This window comes from Panulirus ornatus, chromosome 42, assembly GCF_036320965.1.
Source record: "Panulirus ornatus isolate Po-2019 chromosome 42, ASM3632096v1, whole genome shotgun sequence".
In the NCBI taxonomy this organism is placed as follows: domain Eukaryota; kingdom Metazoa; phylum Arthropoda; class Malacostraca; order Decapoda; family Palinuridae; genus Panulirus; species Panulirus ornatus.
In genome coordinates, this window is record NC_092265.1 from 16,063,894 (window position 1) to 16,069,840 (window position 5,947).

A 5,947-nucleotide genomic window follows, 5' to 3' on the forward strand; every position below is an offset into this window, starting at 1 on the left:
TCAGAGACTCCAATCACCTGGTATTCTCCCGAATTCTCCAGTTAGGTTAATGACCATCAAGGTGTGAGGATGATTATAGAACAAGGTGGTGGAAGGTTCTGGAACAAGTTGTTGTATGAATGTCGTTGTGAGCGATGTGTGCAGATCACGTGAGCTGTCACGTACCACAGGGCACGTGGGGCTATGGAAGGCCTTCTCATAGGGTCAGGTGAGCTTCACGATGTGCAAAGAAGAAAATGAGTGGCCTTCGAACCTCTCGTATTACCTGGACAGGACAGAGGCGGGAATACCCGAGAGGGGTAAAGGCTCTTCATCCCCTGTAAGGTTAACGAGCCTGTAGGGATCCGGCCGGGATAGTGATGGCCTATTCTTTATCAGGTTAGCTCTTGTAAATTGCTGACTGTTGAGGGCGCGGTACGCCCTTTAGACGCGCTTGATTTGGAGGGAGGAGTACGCAGGTAAGGGAGGTCACGCAATGCGTTAAACCTGACCCACTCGGCATATATGCATGTTTAACGATCTGGTGGCTTTGGGGAGGTTGACTCCACCAAGCGAAAGTGACTGGTGACGAATTGATGGTGTACAACGAAGTGATAGCCCATGAAATAACCTCGAATGCTTGAAACCCATAATGTATAGATTAGCATAGCATTATCACGCTATGTGGCATAGATTACTGTAACTTGAATGACAAAGCCACTCTGATCTTGTATGAATTAATTGAATTCATCATTCCTGAAAATCTGTATCCCATGATTCTTCTATCTTCCGTTCATTTTTATACCTTATGATTGATGAGTTTCCCTGGTCATAACTTGGTAATATTGATGTCATTGGAGTCGTTAGAATGTTATATTACTTTTATTCATGTAACGCTACTTTTATGCATGCGCGGTGATTCAAGTATATACCTTAGAGAAAAATCTTCACTTAGCCCTCTTCTCTCTTACTCGTTTTGGAAAAGTAAAACTGGAGGTGAGGATTTCAAGCCCCCTGCTCCCACCTCTTTTAGTCGCCGTCTACGACACGCAGAAAATAGGTGGAAAGTATTCTTACTCCCCGATTCCCACGGTTTGGATGGTATTGCAGTAAAATTTATTAAGAGGGTGACTGTGGAGTGGTTGGTAAGGATATTCAGTGTATGTATGGATCATGGTGAAGTGCTTGAGGATTGGCGGAAAGCATGCATAATACCAATGTACAAAGGCAAAGGTGATAAAGGTGAGTGTTCAAACTACGGAGGCATAATTTTGTTGAGTGTTCTTGGAAATCTGTATGGGAGGGTATTAATTGAGAGGGTAAAGGCATGCATAGATCATCATATTGGGGAAGAGCAGTGTGGTTTCAGAAGTGGTAAAGGATGTGTGGATCAGGTATTTGCTTTGAAGAATGCGTGTGAGAAATAGAAAAACAGATGGATTTGTATGTTGCATTTATGAATCTGGAGAAGGCATATGATAGGGTTGATAGAGATGCTTTGTAGAAGGCCTTAAGAGTATGTTGTGTGGGAGGTGAGTTGCTAAAATCAGTGAAAAGTTTTTGCCAAAGATATAAGGCTTATGTACGAATAGGATGCGAAGAGAGTGATTCGTTCCCAGTGAAGGTCGATCTGGAGCAGGGGTGTGTGATGTCTCCATGGTTGATTTGTTTATGGCTTGGGTGGTTAGAGAGGTAAATGCAAGAGTTTTGGAAAGAGGAGCGAGTATGCAGTCTGTTGGGGATGAGAGGGCCTGGGAAGTGTCAGTTGTTCTTTGCCGATGATGCAGCTTTGGAGGCTGATTTAGGTGAGAGACTGCAGAAGTTGGTGACTGAATCTGGAAAAGTGTGTGAAAGGAGAAAGTTGAAATTAAATCTAAGAGCAAGGTTAGTAGGTTCTGTAAGGTTAAGGGACAATTAAATTGTAATACAAGTTTGGATGGAGAAAAATTAGAGAGAGTGAAGTGTTTCAGATATCTGGGAGTGGACGTAGCAGCGGATGGAACCATGGAGGCCGAAGAGAGTCACAAAGTTGGGGAGAGGGCGAAGGTTCTGGGAGTGATGAAGAATGTGTGGAAGGAGAGATCGTTATCTCGGGGAGCAAACATGGGTATGTTTTAAGGAATAGTAGTTCCAAAAATATTATATGGTTTTGAGGCTTGGGCTATAGATAGGGTTGAGCGGAGGAGGGTGGATATGCTGGAAATGAAATGTTTGAGGACAATATGAGGTGTGAGGTGGTTTGATCGAATAAGTAATGAAAGGGTAAGAGAGATGTGTGGAAATAGTGTGGTTGAGAGAGCAAAAGACGGTGTGTTGAAATGGTTTGGACATATAGAGAGAAAGAGTGAGGAATTATTAACAAAGAGGATGTGTCAGAGGTGGAGGGAACAAGGAGAAGCTGGAGAACAAAATGGAGGTGGAAGGATGGAGTGAAAGAGATTTTGAGCGATCGGGGCCTGAACATGCAGGAGGGTGAAAAGGCGTAGCGCCAAGATGGATGAAGGCAAGCATGAATAAGTACATGTGTATATATGTATATATCTGTGCATGTGTATGTATATGTATGTATATGTGTATATGATGATATGTAAATGTATGTATATGTATGCATATGTACGTGTATGGGCGTTTATGTAAACATATGTGTATATGAGTGGATGGGCCATTCTCCGTCGTTTCCTAGCGCTACCTCGTTGCGAGATAGCGCAAGGAAACAGACGAAAGAATAGCCCAACCCACCCACATACACACGTATATACATACATAAACGCCCACACATGTACATGTACATACCTATACATTTTAACGTATACATACATATACATACACAGATATATATATATATATATATATATATATATATATATATATATATATATATATATATATATATATATATATATATATATATATGTGTATATAAACATGTACATATTCATACTTGCTTCCTTCATCCATTCCCGTTGCCATCCTGCCACACATGACCCCCCCCCCCCACACACACACACACACACACTAGGTAGCTGTCATGTGTAATGCACCAAAACCACATCTCCCTTTCCACATCCAGGCCCCACAGACCTTTCCATAGTTTACCCCCAGACGCTTCACATGCCCCGGTTCAATCCATTGACAGCACGTCGACCCCGGTACACTACATCATTCAAATTCGCTCTATTCCTTGCACGCCTTTCACCTGCTGTATTTTCAGGCCCCGATTGCTCAAAATCTTTTTCACTCCATCCTTTCACCTCCAATTTGGTCTCCCACTTCTCCTCGTTCCCTCTATCTCTGACACATATATCCTCTTTGTCAATCTTTCCTCACTCATTCTCTCCTTATGACCGAACCATTTCAATATAAACTTTTTACTACAATCTGTCAGAGAATCGAACACAGGTCGCCGAGTACAGTCGGCTGGGTCCCTACACCAACACGCACTTGGCCAAGTAAGGCAGGACAGGCCGTTCACGCTCGATGCCCGTGACTCGATCTGCAGCTGATTCGGGACTCTTCGTCCGGCCTTGAACCTAGCTCGGATCTTGTTTTCCAGATTACGTCTTCACTACACCTTAATCTGAGTTACTCCATTACGTTCACTACACTCGTATTTTCACGCATTTTATCTCCTAAGCTACGGTAACACCAAGGCCGGATGAAGATATGATCCTTTGCTTACTTTATCTTTGCGTGGCTCAAGCTTCTATTAAGTGTTGTAGCGGAGCTTCGAAGCTGCTAGAGCAAATCTTGGCTGGGCAGTCCCTAGGTTATTATGGCCCCCAGGAATCGTGAGAGGGTTGGGTCCTGGTGTCATCATAAAGGGATGAATATAGTTGTACATTCATCCTATTCATCTCCTTTAGAGAGTTATTTCCTTTGTCTCGTAACCAGACCTTGCAAGTGGTGAGTACATTCACTCTTACTATCTCTCCGGTAAGTTGGCCAGTTTCTTCTCTGAGAATCTCTCTCTCTCTCTCTCTCTCTCTCTCTCTCTCTCTCTCTCTCTCTCTCTCTCTCTCTCTCTCTCTCTCTCTCTTTCTTCTCTCTCTCTCTCTCTCTGGTGACTTCATAACCCCCACCAACCTGTAATGATGGGTCACACCAAGCTCTGTCTGCCTTATTATTGTCGTCAGTCCTCCATCTTCCACAGCCCGCAACATGATCCTTCGGTGTAACATTCCGAGAAACATTTTCCATGACACTTGCCTTTGTTGGTGGCCAGAGCGCAGGGGTCTGGCCAACAGGTCGATATTCAAGTATGTCAACAAAGCACCAGCAACGTGACCAACACAATACACCTAAACCAAACACAGAACAGCCTTACAGCCACGCTGCTTAGCCTTTGTTCTCGACCGGTGGAGGAAATAACATAATAACTAAATAAGAACATGAACTATGAATGAAGGAAGGCACGTATCAACAAAAATTTGTCATACGTTTCTACCAAAATGTTTCGTTTAATGTGACTGGGATCAAACTTAGTGTAAGTGTAGGAAAGCAAATGATACCAATTATCAGCAAGTCAAGGGGGAAAAAATGGTGACAATATACATGGCTAGATATAAACCAGATCACATGCAGTTTGTGAAGATAGTGGATCATCCTTCAAAACAATTGTTAGATGATGTGAATCACAGTATTCAAACCTTTTGATTATGAATGATTGATGATGAGGCAAACTGACCGATGTCATCCGGTTGACAGATCGCAGTCCCTTATTTTCAAGTCCGTATACAGAGGAAGACAGAGGGAATTAGACGAGGTTCATGTTGCCAGGATGTTCCTCATATGAGAACAGGTTCAATATCCAGGGAGGTGGACCAACGTGGCCATAAGGTCAAGTCCCCGGACCTCGTGTCGCACAGCTTCGACGCCGGATCGAACACAATAGCATCAGGTCGAATGGTCAATCCCATCCGTTCATGTACTACAAGTGTTGGATTCTGCAACCAATACCATTCCGTTCCGACGTGTTGTGGGCGATAGCGTTAGGTTCTTTGATCTGTACCACCCCTATGTGATGGTGTTGGGTCTCACGGTCTACACCAACCCGGCTCACCATCTAGCGTACAACACCATCACTTCCTATGGTTTACATACCCTACTGCACTACCATGTGATGTACAACATCACTGGGAGTCTATAGCGTACGCTTTACTATCATGACATGTGGTGTACAACGTTACACTGTGGAGGATCAGATCGTGAAATTACCGGCAGCACCGCCTCGCTACGACGTCTGTGAAACTGATTCATAGTCTTCCTGGTCTGTGCCGCCACGACCCAACACACGTATATACGAGGTTCGCTGGGCCACCTTCATTGCTACATGTTGCCCCGATGTTTGTGAGCGCATTCGTCTGGGTCCGTGGTATGTACCCGACTGCCCCAGTACTTGTGAATAGATCCGTCGCCCCGTCGGGGCCACTGGTCTGTGACGCCCCGCCCAGACATTCGTCAAATACCAGTCCGAGCAGCCCGAGGGACGAGCGTACAACCCTACCAGCTCCCAGGCTTGAAGACATAAATCCACGTCTCCCACTTGTTTACCCCAACTTTATATACTAAGAGGAGAATAAATGGCTTCTCATTAGGATTACCTATGGCTGGTCACACGACAGTAAATCAGTAGTAAGCAAAACACCAGGAGAGAGACAGTCTACCATGAAAGGCAAGGATAATCACAGCAGTCGAGGGTCGTTCTGGTGACTAGTTCATGCAGGATGATAGAGCGTTGCAGGACGGGATGGAGTCGGTTCATAGACGTAATAGATGTATCCAAAACCGGACTGAGAACTGCAGCTTATCAGAGTTATGTTTCTTATATCTCTGCTGCTGGTTACCATGAGCTTCTCAGATGATGTAACCAACAAGAGTTGACCATCGACCTCTGGCTGTTGGCTAACCGAGCTACTGATGAAGACGATATAAACAAGGACAATACTCTCAAGACACAGGGATTTACAGA